Consider the following 17,678-nt stretch of genomic DNA (forward strand, 5'->3'; position numbering starts at 1 on the left):
AATGTAGGATAACACCCAAGTTTTGACCTTGGATGATTAAAGGACCACAAAGAAAAACAAACTTAAACGTTACAGCCGAAGTAGTAAAAGTAGAGATGATGAATGTAACTTCGAGTATGTCTAATAGTCAGTTGATATCAATGGATCTGGAATTCAGGAAAAGTGTCTGAGATATCCAGGAGATTCATTAGGTCATCAGCAATCAAAGGTTAACATTTTATTATAGATGTTCACTGTGTTATTATAAATAACATTTAAAAAAGAGAAAAATAAAAAGGAAAGGTCTTAAACATGTTAACAGTTGCAGATCGGCTCATTTATGTTACAGCCATATATTGAAATGCAATTCAGACCTTAAAAATGACTGCTGGCTTTGGGAGGCCAAAGCGGGCAGATTACTTGAGGTCAAGAGTTTGAGGCCAGCCTGGTCAACATGGTGAAACCTCATCTCTACCAAAATACAAAAATTAACCGGGTATGGTGGCATGTGTCTGTAATCCCAGCTGCTTAGGAGGCTGAGTGAGGCAGGAGAATTGCTTGAACCCAAGAGGCGGAGGTTGCAGTGAGCTGAGATGGTACCACTGCACTCCAGCCTGGGCAACAAAGTGAGACTCCGTCTCAAAAAAAAAAAAAAGGAGTGCTGGTTTAGGAGGTCAATGCGGGAGGATCGCTTGAGCCCAGGAGTTCGAAACCAGTCTGGGCCACATGGCGAAACCCTATCTCTACAAAAAAAAAAAAAAAAAAAAAAAACTAGCCTATATTCCCAGCAACTCAGGAGACTGAGGTGGGAGGATCACCTGAGCCTAGGGAGGTTGAGGCTACAGTGAGCCATGATCGCGCCACTGCACTCCAGCCTGAGCAACAGAGCAAGACTCTGTCTCAAAAAAAAAGAAAAGAAAAGAAAAAGAAAAAAGAGCGCTAGGCTTGTGGGTGCTTTCCCTTCCTTGGTGATACTAACATCTGTCGCTGGTAGGGCACTTCCCAGCCCAGATCAAAATGAAGTGGGCTTTCCCTACTTTATGTCCTCAGATCTTCTCTACCACCCAGTGAGGGACGAACTGACACTTTATTACGGAATCACAGATGAGATTCCAGAATAAAGGTTCTTTATTCTTTCCAAAATAAAGAAGTAGTATGATTGTGGTAAGAAACAAGGAGAAAAAAAATGTTATTTAAAAAATTGGCCGGGCACGGTGGTTCACGCCTATAATCCCAGCACTTTGGGAGGCCAAGGTGGGGAGTTTTGCTTGAGCTCATGAGTTCTAGATCAGCCTGAGCAACATAGTGAAACCCCGTCTCTACTAAGAATACAAAAATTAGCCAGGTGTGGTGGCGCACGGCTGTAGTCCCAGCTACTCGTGAGGCTGAGGGAGGAGAATCGCTTGAACCTGGGAGGCAGAGGCTGGAGTGAGCTGAGATTGCACCACTGCACTCCAGCCTGGGCGGCAGAGTGAGACTCCATCTCAAAAAATAAATAAATAAATATATAAAATAAATAAAAATAAATTAAAAATGACATCACAGACCAGGCACAATGGCTCATACCTGTAATCCCAGGACTTTGGGAGGTTGAGGCAGGAGGACAGCTGAGCCCAGGAGTTTGAGAGCAGCCTGGGGAATATAGTGGGACCCCGTCTCTACTAAAAAAAAAAAAAAATGTTTTTAATGACATCACAGACAGCCAGAATTGATTCACGAGAGTGTATGTGAGAGCTGGTCTATGAAGGCAAGAGTGGCGGGTTTCTCCCCGTTGGGGAAAAATAGAAACAACAGGCCCACCCAGGGGCCTCAGACCTAATTCTACCGCAACCTTGAGAAGGGCTCTGGAAGCCAAACCCTCCCCACATGCTAGCCCCAGCCTGTCTTACCCGTGCCTGGAGGGTTCCTTCTGGAGTCTTCTGGGCAGCTGCCCTGGGGAGCGGGGGCCCCGTGGAGCTCAGCCAGGAGGCCTTGCGTAGTTTGCCTTGGGAGGTTATTACAGCCAATCTACATAGACGTGAAAACCAAACCAAACACAGCCTACCAGGAACAAGTAACAATTTGTTCCTTTCTTTTGCTTTTTCTGACAGTAGATGCAATCTATCATGATTCTTAAGTGTTTCTGGGCTAGTGCCCATTCCATTGTTTTTGCCCAGAGAGGCTCACCAGGAATGAGCTGGAAGGAGACACAAGCCCCTGAGTACCTCAGGACGCTTGCTTGGTGACCAAGAGAAGGAAACTCAGAGAGCAGGGCTGCCGGCCTCCTTGTCTTTCGATGCCCCGTGTGGCCACCCCACCGCACGAGCCATAGCCAGCCATCTGTCTCAGTATTTCATTCTCTTCTCTTGAGGCTGAGCTAGTGTAGTGGCTGTGTCAGGAACCCTGCCTGTTTGTGCAAAGAATTCATTGTTCCAAGAAGGATGAGGATCAAATTCACCTCCACGTGGCACACACCAAACACCGAGGCTGTGAAAGGCTGGCCTGTGAGTGTCTCCAGGTTCAGTATCGATTTGTCAATTGTAGAGAAAACCAGCAGTTCTAGTTCCCAGAGACCACCCTGTGAATTGAAATAAGAAGGAACGGGGAGAAATTGGAGCTATTTTTAAGCTCAGCTTCTGAGGCTTATTTTAGGAGGCATTATTGATCATACTTCGGGGAAACCGTTCTGCATCGCTGGTGCCAGTGTCTACACGTGCACATGTGAAGTGTTGGCCTAGACTCATGAGACCATCTGTGTGTCCAAGGGAGGCTGCAGCTCAGAGGAGAATTCGGACTGAGGCTACTTTGCACCGAAATTAGACCAAGCTCATGAAAGGGCCATTGTTGCAGCTGCCCTGGGAACTGTAACTTAGAAGTGATTTTGTGCCCTTGCAGCCTTTTTAGTAAATGAATTGAGTCATAGCATTTGTGATCCTTCTGCATGTACTTTGGTACTTTTCTGTACTTTCCTGTCCTCTTTTTTGTTTGTTTGTTTGTTTGTTTGTTTGTTTTTTGAGACAGAGTTTCATTCTTCTTGCCCAGGCTGGAGTGCAATGGCACGATGTCAGCTCACTGCAGCCTCAGCCTCCCGGGTTCAAGCGATTCTCCTGCCTCAGCCTCCCGGGTACCTGGGATTACAGGCGTGCACTACCGCGCCCAGCAAATTTTTGTATTTTTAGTGCAAAATGGGTTTTACCATGTTGGCTAGGCTGGTCTTGAACTCCTGACCTGAGGTGATCCACCAGCCTTGGCCTCCCAAAGTGCTGGGGTTACAGGCGTGAGCCACCGCGCCCGGCCTCTGCCCTCTTAATGAGTTACCATGACCTAGGGCACCTGATTAGAATGTCGTTTTTCCAAACAGCATCTTTTTCTCATCGGTCACGGTATCACTCTGATCACCACCCCTTGAATCTTCTTCCTCACCCTTTATTTCACCCGGATGAGCCGGGATTTACCATATGTCGGACTTCAGGTCATGGCACAAAATGGTTCTCAACCCTCCACCGGTTTGCTGGTGCTCTTTTTAGACACAAACCCTGGAATAAACGTGCCCTTTCCCTCAAAGGGACCCCACTGTGGATTCCTATCCACTTTGTTATCCTTTTTACCCTTAGATCTCTGCCTCACCACTTTCCCAGGCAGCCTCTGCTTTTTCATCTTACCGTTCTCATTTTCCCCTGGTGCGTTCGTCAGCGGCTTTTTATGTTAAACTTCGCAGATGAGCCATGCCTGAAGTTATTCCTGTCCTTCTTTCTCTCCGGTGTATTGTTGTTGACAGGTTTTTATCTGTTGTTTTGAATTTTCCGTGACCTTTGGGTTGGGCAGAGAAAAAAAAAGGACAAATGTCCACCATTGGCCAATCTGAACGCCACATTTAATGTGTTCTTTTTGAGTGTTCTAACCCTTCCCTGTGCCTGCACACATTTAATAACAGAGAACCAAAAAAAGCCTAGTTGCCTTCATTCATGAATATTTGGGACAGTGAGGCCTCAGGGAAGGCCAGCTTTTCTGGCTACAGGGACAGTCTTAATCTGGAGAATGGAAGAAAGAGGTCCTTTAAAAACCAGAGAGTTGGCTGGGCGGCAGTGGCTCGTGCCTGTAATCCCAGCACTTTGGGAGGCCGAGGTGGGTGGATCACTTGAGGTCAGGAGTTTGAGACCAGCCTGGCCAACACAGTGAGACCCTGCCTCTACTAAAAATATAAAAATTAGCCAGGCATAGTGGTGCACACCTGTAACCCAGCTACTTGGGAGGCTGAGGCAGGAGAATCACTTGAACCCGGGAGCAGAGTTTGCAGTAAGCTGAGATTGCACCACTGGACTGACACCTGGGTGACAGAGCAAGACTCTGTCTCAAAACAAACAAAATTAAACCCAGAGAGTTGTAATAGTTTCCCAGGGCCGCCAAAACAAATCACCACAAATTGGGTGGCTTGATAGAATAGAAATTGATTCTCTTGCAGTTCTGGAGGCCAGAAGTCCGAGATCAAGGTCAGGCTCTTGGGGATGAACCCTCCTTGCCTCTTCCAGCCTCTGGTGGCTCCAGGCGTTTCTTGGCTCATGGCTGCAACACTCCAATCTCTGCCTCTGTCTTTACACAACTTTCTTCCCCCTGTGTGAACTGCCCTGTGCCTTAATCGTATCTGTGTCCTCTCCTCTTCACATAAGGATACCAGTCGTCAGATTTAGGAGCCACCCTAAATCCAGGATGACTTCATCTCAAGATCCTTAACTAATTACATCTGCAAAGACCCTATTTCCAAACAAGGTCACATTCTGAGGTTCCTGGGAGACATGAGATTCGGGGGGACACTCTTCAACTTACTATAGGAGTATTGATGCCTCTGCCTATAGAGGAGAATCAATATATATCATACAACCCAGCAGTCCTACTCCTGAGTATTGACCCTATGAAAATGAAAACCAGGCCGGGTGCAGTGGCTCACACTTGTAATCCCAGCACTTTGGGAGACCAAGGTGGGTGGATCACTTAAGGTCAGGAGTTCGAGACCAGCCTGGCCAACATGGTGAAACCGTATCTCCACTAAAAATACAAAAATTAGCTGGGCGTGATGGTGCACACCTGTAATCCCAGCTACTAGGGAGGCTGAGGCACGAGAATCGCTTGAGCCCGGGAGGCAGAAGTTGCAGTGAGCTGAGATCACGCCACTGCACTCCAGCCTGGGTGACAGAGCGAGATTCCGTCTCAAAAAAAAAAAAAAAAAAAAGATATGTATAACTTTTATTGGTGGTTGCCAGTTTCTTCCTTGTATTTGACTGCATTTTTCGAATTAAAAACATCTTGTTCCTGGCTGGGCTTAGTGGCTCACATCTGTAATCCCAACACTTTGGGAGGCTGAGGCAGGTGAATCACCTGAGGTCAGGAGTTCGAGACCAGCCTGGCCAACATGGTGAAACCCTGGCTCTACTAAAAATACAAAACTTAGCTGGGTGTGTTGCCACCCCCCCGCCATAATCCCAGCTACTCAGGAGACTGAGGCAGGAGAATCACTTGAACCCAGGAGGTGGAGTTTGCAGTGAGCCAAGATCGTGCCACTACACTCCAGCCTGGATGACAGAACAAAACTCCATCTCAGAAAAAAATAAAAATAAAAACATTGGCCGGGCGCGGTGGCTCACGCCTGTAATCCCAGCACTTTGGGAGGCTGAGACGGGCAGATCACGAGGTCAGGAGATCGAGACCATCCTGGCTAACATGGTGAAACCCCATCTCTACTAAAAATACAAAAAAGTAGCCGGGCGTGGTGGCGGGCGCTTGTAGTCCCAGCTACTTGGGAGGCTGAGGCAGGAGAATGGCATGAATCCGGGAGGCGGAGCTTGCAGTGAGCCGAGGTTGCGCCACTGCACTCCAGCCTGGGCGACAGAGCGAGACTCTGTCTCAAAAAAATAAAAAATAAAAAATAAGAATAAAAACATCTAGTTCCTGAGAAACTTTTTTAAAAAGAAAGAAAAGAAACTAATCCTAGAGGATATGCTTTATGCCTTCTAACAGGCATGTTCATGAAGGGGCCAGACTGAAGAGTTTAGGAGTCCACCACTTAATTTCTGTGTGCTCAGACTGGGAATGACCATGATGCTGAATTTCCCTAAACTCCTATCTTGCCAGCCTTCTTGGCAAAGAGTTCTATCTGGAAGTTTAAGTAGTTTAATTTAATAGAGAGAAACATTATTCAGTGACTAGGAAAAGAATCAGGCAAGCTTCCTTTCCCGACACCATGAATACTGACGTTTTTTAATCGGCTCCCTCAAAGTGGCCCAAGATCCAGGGGCTCTTTTCTACTTGTGCTTCTTGGCCCCCCAAGGACCCCCACAGGCATTCTCACTCTACTGCCAATCACTCCACCAGGGGCTCAACATCCCTCTCTGGAGCCCTAGCCAACCCCGTGTGTGCCAGCGTCCTCGCTTACTGCCGGGGATCCAAGGACAACATGCACAGTGCCCACAGATGATGCTGAGGGCAGCCGCCGTACTCCACCCCACCTTCATCTCTGTTCAAAGCTTTTCCACCATCAGGTGCTCCTCTGAGAGCTTTCTCCTCCCCTCCCCGCTCCCAGCTCACCCCCCACCCCCACCCAGTGCCATCTGCAGTGCCATCTGCCCCCAGTGCCATCTGCAGGCTTGTGGGTGCATGTCAATATTTCACCCAGCTTGTCTGCAGCGGTGTGCCACTCTTAGCCTCAGAGGAGTCCTCACATCACCAGCTCACACCCCTGAGAGCTTGACCACGTCCTCATGAACTCACCATCCTTCCCAAAATCCCATAACTAAAACAGCCTGGAAGTGTCACCAACACCCAAAGACAGCCTTCTGAAGATTACTTCTCAGTCTCTTAGCCTCCCTTTTCCTCTCCTCTGCTTCAAGCCCTTTATTTATTTGTTTTTGTTGTTGTTTTTTGAGACAGGGTCTCACTCGGTCTTCCAGACCGGAGTGCAGTGGCTCTGTCACAGCTCACTGCAACCTTAACCTCCCAGACTCAAAAGGTCCTCCTGCCTCAGCCTCCCAAGTAGCTGGGATCATAGATGCTTGCCACCACACCTGGCTAATTTTTAAAATTTTTGTAGAGACAGGGTCTCACTATGTTGCCCCGGCTGGTCTCGAACTGCTGCATGTAAGCAATGCTCCTGCCTCTGCCTCCCACAGTCCTGGGATTACAGGCGTGAGCCACTGCACCTGGCCTTAGAGCCCTTTAAAACTCACACCCAGTACACTGGAGGGTAACTGAGCTGTCACTGAAAGGACACGGGACGGCGTGAGGAAAACAGAAGGGCACAGCAAGCCAGTCTCGCAGAGATCTGCAGAGGTGTTCTCTGGAGCTCCCCTTCCAACCCCTCACCCTTCTCTATCCCTGCTGCATAGGCTCGTCACCACCTCACTGGGGACGGGATTTTCTCAGACACTCTCAGGCCTGAAACCTTTGCCTTCAGTTTGCTTTACAACTCCCTGCTGGCTCTGGAAAACCAATTTTCCCCTCTGCACCAAAGGCGTAATGATATTGTCCACCAGAAAGGGTTCTCCAGAGAAGCACTGAAGTTTACCCAGCAGCTAAGACGATCCGGCCTAACCCTGATAGATGAGTTTCCTTTACTCAGCCTTAATACTCCTGAAATCCCGTGGCAAGCAGAGCATTTGATGGGGATTAAATAAAAGCAGTTTACCTCCCACTGTATTACCAGATGGGGTTTCAATTCCATTCTAAGACCAAGGTCAGTACAGGAGTGGATCTGGGGTCATCACTGCCCTAGAGCCCCCGCACCAGTAGGCAGTTCTCTGGGGCCCCCAGATGGAAACCTCAGCAGCCCTGAGCTATATTCCTGGCCTGGTGTCTCTGGACCACACTGCAGGCACGATGTGGGGTTGGATTCTTTCTTCACGACACCAATCGGCCAGTCTCTTGTATCACCCCTGCTGGCCAAATAATCATCTTGGACCCCGACTACTATGGACCTATATTGAGTTCCCTCCTTGCTGAATTTGGACTACTAGAGTACTCTTGTCTGAAGCACATTTTATTTTATTTTATTTATTTTATTTTGTTTTAAGACAAAGTTTCACTCTGTCACCCAGGCTGGAGTGCAATGGCGTGATCTCAGGTCACTGTAACCTCTGCCTCCCAGGTTCAAGCGATTCTCCTGCCTCAGCCTCCCGAGTAGCTGGGACTATAGGCATGTGCTGCCACACCTGGCTAATTTTTGTATTTTTTGTAGAGACGGGGTTTCACCATGTTGTCCAGGCTGGTCTCAAACTCCTGACCTCAAGTGATCCGCCCGCCTTGGCCTCCCAAAATGTTTGGATTACAGGTGTGAGCCACCGCAGCTGGCCTGAAACATATCTTTTAGTACTTTAGTAATATATAGATTATATGTTATATAATGTTGATTAAATTGTGTGTTAAATCTAGTCTCCACAAAATCATAGCCCCCTTGAGAGGGGACCTTCTCTTATACATTTTTCCAAGGCACAGTGTTGAACACACAGTAGGTGCTTAACCAATATTTGCCGATTCATCGAATGGTGGGCATTCAGCCTCTTCATCTCTAGAGTGCTGTCCTTAAGTACAGTAATTCTATCTTGAGAACAAATAACAGTTACCCAACTCTGTATTCTGCAAAACAGAAAAAAGAATAGGGACCAAAAATGGTTCTGAGGCCAGGTGCAGTGGCTCACACCCGTAATCCTAACACTTTGGGAGGCCATGACAGGAGGATCACTTTAGCCCAGGAGTTTGAGACGCACCTGGGCAATGTAGCAAGACCCTGTATCTATTTGCAAAAACCATGATTACTTTTGCACCAACCTAATATTTAAAAAAAAGAAAAGAAAATGGTTTTGAAGAGACCCATGAAGAGTATCCTTTTTATTCCTATTTTAATGACCATGTAGAAGACAGGTTGAAATACTCTTGGGTTGGATTGTATATTCATATATATATATATTCATAAATAGTCATGTATATATTTATGAAACAGTCACCACTGAATTGTGTAGCTGGGATAATGTTCTCAGTGAGATGACCCATAGAGATGGTTTTCATCACTGGTAGCCTGGACTTTTTTTTTTTTTTTTTTTTTTTTTTTTACAGCCTTTAGTGCTTTTCAGGCTCTCTCCAACTGAATATGCTGCTATTAGATAATAATCAATAAACCATGAACTGGCCAGGTGTGGTTAATTCCAGCACTTTGAGAGGCCGAGGCAGTTGGATCACTTGAGGTCAGAAGTTCGAGACCAGGCCAACATGGTGAAACCCCATCTCTACTAAAAATACAAAAATTCGCCAGGTGTGGTGGCGCATGCCTGTAGTCCCAGCTACTTGGGAGGCTCAGGCAGGAGAATCACTTGAACCCAGGAGGCAGAGGTTGTAGTCACGCCAATGCATTCTAGCCTGGGTGACAGAGCAAGACTCTGTCTTTAAAAAAAATAGTGATAATAATAATAAACCATGAACAAACGCTAGACCCATATGCTTAAAGTATTAACTAACAACCAGTATACCCTCCCTCCACCAAACCAGTAGCCACTTTGCCGATGCAGAGCATGAGTAGGACAACATTGTTAAACATAAATTCTGTTTCCAGTGTTCTTGCTGGCTGAACCTGTACTTTGTTGGCATGTCTTCCTCAATTGCTTCCTCCAGCAAGCTCCCAAAAGCCAAAAAAAAAAAAGTTATAGTAGAGAGGATCAGTGGTTTGGCTAGGCTTCTCTGTCTCTTTAATCGTATCTGAAGCATAAAACAAGATGACTGGTAGACTTTCCTCAAAATCCCTCCTAATCAGCCACCTCTACCTTGTATCCTCAGTAGCTTGTACAGATGGCAGGAAGATAAAAATCTACACAGCTACTAGGCTTGCACCTTCCCCCCCACCTTCCCAGCCCTTCAATTTTTAGAGGATAATAGATTTTCTTTTCTTTTCTTTTCTTTTTTCTTCTGAGATGGAGTCTTGCTCTGTCGCCCTGGCTGTAGTACAATGGCGTGATCTTGGCTCACTGCAATCTCCACCTCCCGGGTTTAAACGATTCTCCTGCCTCACTCAGCCTCCCAAGCAGCTGGGACTACAGGCATGCGCCACCACGCCCAGCTAATTTTTGTATTTTTGTAGAGACGGGGTTTCGTCATGTTGACCAGGCTTGTCTAGAACTCCTGACCTCAGGTGATCCACCTGCCTTGGCCTCCCAAAGTGCTGGGACTACAGGCATGAGCCACCTCGCCCACCCTAGATTTTATTTTCTAGAGCAGTTTAGGTTTACAGAAAAATTGTGCAGAAAGTACAGACATTTTTCATCTAAGCTTGGATCTTAAACCATCAAAGTTTCTGTTGTAGAGAAAAGAGCTGCAGAATTCATGATTCCCAAAATTGTGGATTTGTGAAGAGCCACCCTACATAGTGATCTTAGTGGATTGTATCAAGAGAAATCACAAAATCTAGAAACAAATCTAGAAATGAAGCAAGAGCAATTGCAAAATTTAACTAAACACCTCTGTTCAAAGAGAAATCTAGGCTGATAAGACACATTCCATGCTTATCAGTGTACCTGTCCCTTCTCAATTATGACCACACAGCACGTAATAGTTCATGAAATGGATTTACCTTAATTTATTTGGCAATTCTCCCATAGTAGGATATTTAAGCTGTTTTCTTCCTTTTTCAATCTTATTTTTCTTGACATTATAATAATGTTACAATAAAAATATTTGCGTATAAGTCTTTTCCTTTAGGATTATTTTCTTTTTCTTTCTTTCTTTCTTTCTTTTTTTTTTTTTTCAGGGTTTCGCTCTGTCACCCAGGCTGGAATGCAGTGGCACAATCAACGGCTCATTGCAGCCTCCACTGCCTAGGCTCAAGCAATCCTCCCACCTCAGCCTCCTGAGTAGCTGAGACCACAGATCCATGCCACGACACCCAGCTAATTTTTAAATTATTTGTAGAGACAAGGTATCACTATGTTGTCCAGGCTAGTCTCAAACTCCTGGGCTCAAGCCATCTCCCTACCTTGGCCTCACAAAGTGCTGGGATGACAGGTGTGAGCCACTGTGCCTTGCCACGATTCTTTTCTTTCTTTCTGTTTTGTTTGTTTGTTTTGTCTTGTTTTTTATTTATACAGAGTCTCGCTCTGTTGTGCAATCTTGGCTCACTGCAACCTCTGCCTTCTGGGTTTAAGTGATTCTCCTGCCTCAGCTCTTGAGTAGCTGGACTACAGGCACCCGCCAATATGCCCAGCTGATTTTTGTATTTTTTAGTAGAGACTGGGTTTTGCCATGTTGTCCAGGCTGGTCTCAAACTCCTGACCTCAACTGATCCACCTGTCTTGGCCTCCCAAAAGTGCTGGGATTACAGGCGTGAGCCACCACGCCTGGCCACCAAGATTCTTTTCTTAAGATAAATTCTCAAAATGTAAGCTTATTAGGTCAAAGTATATCACGATTTGTAAGACACTTGATACTTATTATTGTTAATACTTTACAAAAAAGAGAAAATTACTCCCTTTTAATTTTGGAATCTATAAGATGGTAATTATTCAGATTTGCCTTCCCCATGTAGCATTTCTAGGTTCATATTGAGAGGAATTTTTCCTACTGAGCAGTTATTCACTCTCTAGTGTGTGTATGGCGGGGGTGGCCAGGGGAGTCAACCAGATTGACACCAAAATCCACTGCAGATGATTTGTGGGTAGAAAGTAGAAGGGAAAGAGGATAAACACTTTTCCTTCTCCCTGTCTCTGATAAATAGCCAAAGACAGGAACATTATTACAGGTGATATAGGAAAAGTGCCTCCGTGACCTCCCACACCCAGGTCTCATCTCAGGAGACAAATTCAGCCCAAGGAGCAAACAAGACCATAAAGTTCACAGCACTCCAGTGTCAGGTGCACCCCTGTAAAGCTTTGGCTTGGTGCAACAACAAAAGGCATTCGCATCCTAACGCGACCTCAGCAGATCTCTTCCTCCACCTCCAAGAGCTGGGAGTTGTACCAGAGCTCTGGCAGCTGCACCTGCCACCACCGGGGAGCCCAAATGAATCATTGTTGTGGCTGAGTGTTTTCCTTTGGGGCCCGGTAAAGCCTCTGCTTGTTTTTAACGGTGTTGGCTGAATTCTGGCTCCTGCCCTGAACTGAGTGTGATGATGAGACCATTTCACCTTGTCCCTGCTCTCCGATTACACCACATCAGGACCGCTGCCACTTCCCACTGCTCCGTGGCAGCCCCTCTATGTACCACCCAAGTTGGCTGACTGTGGGATGATAGGACAGAGAAGAAGCAAGCCAAGGAGCAAGACAGAGGAGACTAACAGGACGCAGAGGCCACTCTTAACACCACAGGCTTTTTAACTGAAAGGAATGTTAATGGTCACCTGGGTCACTTGATCTCAGTCTCCTTAGGGCCACAGATCTCTGATGATCAGATGAAAGTGGTTGAACTCTCTTTCCAGAAAAATATGCCTTCTCAAATTCCAGGATGTCTCCCAGAATCCCTGAAACCCATTCATCTAGACTAAGTTGTGGTTTGTTTTTGCTTTTGTTTTTGTTTTTTTGAGACAGGATCTCACTCTGTTGCCCAGGATGAAGTGTAGTGGAGCGATCTTGGCTCACTGCAACCTCTGCCTCCTGGCTCAAGAGATTCTCATGCCTCAGCCTCCTGAGTAGCTGGGACAACAGGTGCACATCACCACGCCCAACTAATTTTTGTAATTTTTATAGAGACAGGGTCTTGCTATGTTGCCCAGGCTGGTCTCAAACTCCTGGGCTCAAGCCATCCTTGCACTTCGACCTCCCAAAGTGCTGGGATTACAGGGATGAGCCACTGTGCACAGTTAGACTAAGATTTTAATTTACAAACAAGGACATGGAGGCCCAAAGAAGTGCAGGAATTAGCCCAAGGTTACACAGAAAATTTACTGAATTTACTTATTTACTTATTATTTATTTGAGACAAAGTCTTGCCCTGTCGCACAGGCTGGAGTGCAGTGGTGCATCTCAGCTCACTGCAGCCTCCATCTCCTGGGTTCAAGCAATTCTCCTGCCTCAGCCTCCCTAGTAGCTGGGATTACAGGCACATGTCACCACACCTAGCTAATTTTTGTATTTTTAGTAGAGATGGGGTTTCACCATGTTGGCCAGGCTGGTCTTGAACTCCTGACCTCAGGTGATCTGCCTACCTGGCCTCTCAAAGTACTGGGATTACAGGTGTGAACTACCATGCCCGGCCAGATAACTGAATTTAAACTCAGCTCTCCTGATTGCCAATGTAGGACCCATCAGCCTATAGTAGGAGGTTGTCGCCCTGCACTGAGCCCTATGGCAGCAATTGTGGGAAATTAGGGTGCTTACAACCAAGGAAACAGGATCTCAGACTCATGAAAAAAAAAAAAAAAAACTAAGATCAATGAGTAAGCAATATATTCCTGCCATACAGTCCTCTTTGAAAGTAGAAGCTAATGCCTTCCGTTAGTTCACCAGGTACTTGTTGAGCGCCTATGAGCATCTCTTAATCTCTAATCACTGGGAGATTCATTATTTATTAGAAATTAAAACTCGCCTGTAATCCCAGTACTTTGGGAGGCTGAGGTGGGTGGATCACCTGAGGTCAAGAGTTCTAGACCAGCCTGGCCAACATGGTAAAACCCCATCTCTACTAAAAATACAAAAATTAGCCGGGCGTGGTGACAGGCGCCTGTAATCTCAGCTACTCAGGGGGCTGAGGCAGGAGAATCGCTTGAACCCAGGTGGCAGAGGTTGCAGTGAGCCGAGATCGCGCCATCGCACTCCAGCCTGGGGGACAAGAGCGAGACTTCGTCTCAAAAGAAAAAGAAAAGAAATTAAAACTCATCATCTCAAGCCTGAAGAGGATGTTGGGTTCCTCAATGTGATTTTTTGTGATCTGTTCAGATGGTGGGTACCCCATCCTGAAATATTTACTACAAAGTTCAAGTAAAGGAGCTTCCTCATGCTTGCTATTCCATGGATTTTGGCATGAGAATTAGGCACACTGTTAATGAAGGAGACCAGTGGTTGGACTAAAGGATGCCTACGTGGCTTCTACTGTAGCCTTAGCTATTCAACAGAGGAACAGAAGATTCCCATGTCGCTGGGAGGTTCTCAGTGACAGTTTCTCAGGACACATACTTTTTAAGTAGCAGGAGACTCAGATTCTGAATTTTTCTTTCTAGAAAGATGCAGGTAGAAGTTTTGATTGATGTGTATCTTAGCGGTTAGATGCTAAGAGGCGGTTTTGTTTTTGTTTGTTTGTTTGTTTTAATCGTGGAAGGACCTGGTGAAGCTTACAGACTTGCCCTCCAATCTGAGCTTCTCTGCTGACTGGCCATGTGACTTTGAGCAAGCCTCTTTACTTCTTTCAGCCTTGGTTTTCTCATCTGAAAAGTGAGAATAGTATTACTATGGTCATAATGTTGTTAAAGCAACATTAATGGTTCCCTTCCCTAGCTTTACAGCCTATTCTTTTCTTTTTCTTCTTCTTTTTTTTTTTTGAGATGGCATCTCACTATGTCGCCCAGGCTGGAATGCAGTGGCACACTCTTGGCTCACTGCAACCTCTGCCTCATGAGTTCAAGTGATTCTCATGCCTCAGCCCCCCGAGTAGCAGGGTTCACAGGCATGTGCCACCACACCCGGCTGGGGTTTCACCATGTTGACCAAGCTGGTCTTGAACTCCTGACCTCAAGCCATCCACCCGCCTTGACCTCCCTAAGTGCTGGGATTACAGCTGTGAGCCACTGCGGCCAGCTGACAGCCTGTTCTTTTCTTTCTTTTGCAGCACGTACTCCATTCTGCCTTGTATTTTTGGTGATAGCTCCCCAGTCTGTCTCTCCTACTAGATGGTAACCTCTCAAGGGCTATCTTTGTAGTCCCTCAAGCCCAGGGCAGCACTTTGTATGCAATGGGTGTATCAGTCAGGGCCCAATCAGGAGATAGAAACCATGCAGTAATTTGAATAGGAGAAATGTAATAGAAGGAATTATTGATCTCTGATAGGAGCAACTATAAGGATGTAAAGGGAACTCCAAAGGGTACCCTAAGGCTGAGAGCGAATACCCAGGAAGGACAAACTTGGCAGGGGCCCCTCTGCATGGCTGGGGTTCAGACTTCATTGGAGAAGCAGGATGGTGGGGAAGTTCACGAGGGTGACCTGAGCCAGGGCTGGTTGACAGTGGTTGAGCAGCAGAGCGCCCTCTGGGGTGCAGGCCAGATTAGGTTGGTGGACAGGTGTGTGTGTGGAGAGAGAGTCAGGGCATGCTGCCAATGCAAGGCCTGCAGCACGCAGTGCCTGCAGCAGGAGGGCCACCATGAAGTGGTTGCTGGGCCCAGGCTAGGGCTGCAAGGTCACTGAGCAACTGTGCACTCTAGGCTTGCAGCTGGGGCAGAGCATGACCAAGAGTACCCACAGGCAGACTCTGCAGCCCAACATCCAAATCTGAAGGAGAAATCCCCTTCCTCTTGCAGTGGCCCTCCAGGGCCCCCTACTGATGAGGCTCACTGTAAAGGAGAAACGCTTACAGGGTCCAGTCCATGACCTCAGAGCAGAGGCATAAGGGCGACTTTGGAGCTAAGGCAATACTATGAAAACTGCAATGGGTGCAATGGGGGATCAATAAAATGTTTGAATTAAATCAGAGAAAGCTACACAACCTTTCATACACCCCTTTCATCCCTGCTTAGTTCCCTTTCTTTGAGTCCTGTAGATTTTGCCACCAATAAATGTCAAACCTTTTTAACTACTTTTGTAATTTACTCTCTGGAAGCTCATTTCCCTCTGGGATATTCTGTGTGTGTGCGTGGTTTTTGTTGTTGTTGTTGTTGTTGTTGTTTCTGAGACACAGTCTCACTCTGTCGACCAGGCTGGAGTGCAGTGGCACGATCTCGGCTCACTGCAACATCCACCTCCCAGGTTCAAGTGATTCTCCTGCCTCAGGCTCCCAAGTAGCTGGCATTACAGGCGCATGCCAACATGCCCAGCTAATTTTTTTTATTTTTAGTAGGGACGGGGTTTCACCATCTCATCATGTTGGCCAGGCTGGTCTTGAACTCCCAGCCTCAAGTAATCCACCTCCCCCCACCCCGCCAGCCGTCGGCCTCCCGAAGTGGTGGGCTTACAGGTGTGAGCCACCATGCTCGGCCTCTGTGTGTCTTCTTAATGAGCCATGTGTCTCTCTTCTCTTAGCTCACACTTAAAAGAGATTTGCAGAAAGAAAGAAGGAGCAGGGGGACTGGCTCTCTCAAACAGTGTGAGACCCAGTATTTTATTTCACAACTTATTTCTCCACTTGAACTTGAACTTGTTTCTCCACAGTCTGTTTCATTTCGAGGCCGTTCACTTGTCCCTCCCAAATGCTTTAGGAGTGTCCTGAAGCACTTGACTTCAAGTAGCAGTGGAAAGAATCAGAGCTGATCCAAGAAACAATCTTTCTCTGACTTGGAGAAGTCAGTGACCACCTCGGGTCAGACTGGGGAGTTAATCTCCTTGGACAAATCTGAAGAGTCCAGTCTCCAAATATTTAGAAGAGAATAGGCAAGAAGAGAAGAACCACCAGCCAACTTGGAGGATAATTACAACACAAATATTATTCAGAAAGCATTTAGAAAGGACTAATCGTTTCAAGTAACTTGAGAATCCAACCAAGATGAGTTGAGCCTATAAAGAGCCCTTCAGATGCCCTCTTGTGGGAGTCTGTGTTATTAATAGGCACCAAGTTTGGGTTAGGACAGTATTCTTGGGTATCAACCACCCTGTTCTTCCAAAATATTGCATTCTCCCCTGAAGAGTCAGATGTAATTAGTGTTAACTGGTGCTTCCCTCCAGGAATGAGCTAAACAGTGGGATGCGGCTACAGTTAAGACTTCCTCTAAGAATGAAGTGGTCATCCAAACTTAAATCTGTTGGCCGGGCATGGTGGCTCACGCCTGTAATCCCAGCACTTTGGGAGGCTAAGGCGGATGGATCACTTGAGGTCAGGAGTTCGAGACCAGCCTGGCCAACATGGTGAAACCCCATTTCTACTAAAAATACAAAAATTGGCCGGGCTTGGTGGTGGGCACCTGTAGTCCCAGCTACTCAGGAGTCTGGGGCAGAAGAATCACTTGAACCCAGGAGACGGAGATTGCAATGAGCTCAGATCCCACCACTGCACTCCAGCCTTGAGACTCCATCTCAAAAAAAGAAAGCTGTTTATCATCCTGCAGAAGGATGATTATCCCTTTAGACCAGAAAAATGACAATGAGAAGAACTAGAACTTAATTTTTCCACCAAAATTTAGACTTTTTTTTTTTTTTTTTTTTTTTGAGACAGTCTCACTCTGTCACCCAGGCTAGAGTGCAATAGCACAATCTCGGCTCACTGCAGCCTCCACCTCCTGGGTTCAAGTGATTCTCCTGCCTCAGCCTCCCAAGTAGCTGGGATTACAGGCATGCACCACCACGCCCGGCTAATTTTTGTATTTTTGGTAGAGACAGGGTTTCACCATGTTGGCCAAGCTGGTCTCAAACTCCTGACCTCAAGTGATCCGCCCACCTCGACCTCCCAAAGCACTGGGATTACAGGCGTGAACCACTGCGCCCAGGCCAACATTTATGTCTATATGTTGTGGCTGTGTTATTGTTATTATTATTATTTTGCAAGTGATATGCGTTCTGGGCCAGTGAAACCTAGAGCAGATTGGCAGGAAACCATCTCAGTGTCTTACCAAGCTTTACCT

The 17,678-nt window shown here is 46.6% G+C and overlaps 2 protein-coding genes across 3 annotated transcripts in view; one reads left to right on the top strand and one right to left on the bottom strand.

Annotated features, from left to right (window-relative positions):
* The window catches only part of PSMD12 (proteasome 26S subunit, non-ATPase 12), a 376,293-nt gene that overhangs the window by 269,656 nt on the left and 88,959 nt on the right, over positions 1–17,678 (bottom strand). The window lies entirely within an intron of this gene.
* PITPNC1 (phosphatidylinositol transfer protein cytoplasmic 1) overlaps positions 1–17,678 on the top strand; it is a 315,851-nt gene that overhangs the window by 232,673 nt on the left and 65,500 nt on the right. The gene's annotated exons all lie outside the window — the stretch shown is intronic.

Source organism: Pongo pygmaeus, chromosome 19 (genome assembly GCF_028885625.2).
Source record: "Pongo pygmaeus isolate AG05252 chromosome 19, NHGRI_mPonPyg2-v2.0_pri, whole genome shotgun sequence".
Classification (NCBI taxonomy): Eukaryota; Metazoa; Chordata; class Mammalia; order Primates; family Hominidae; genus Pongo; species Pongo pygmaeus.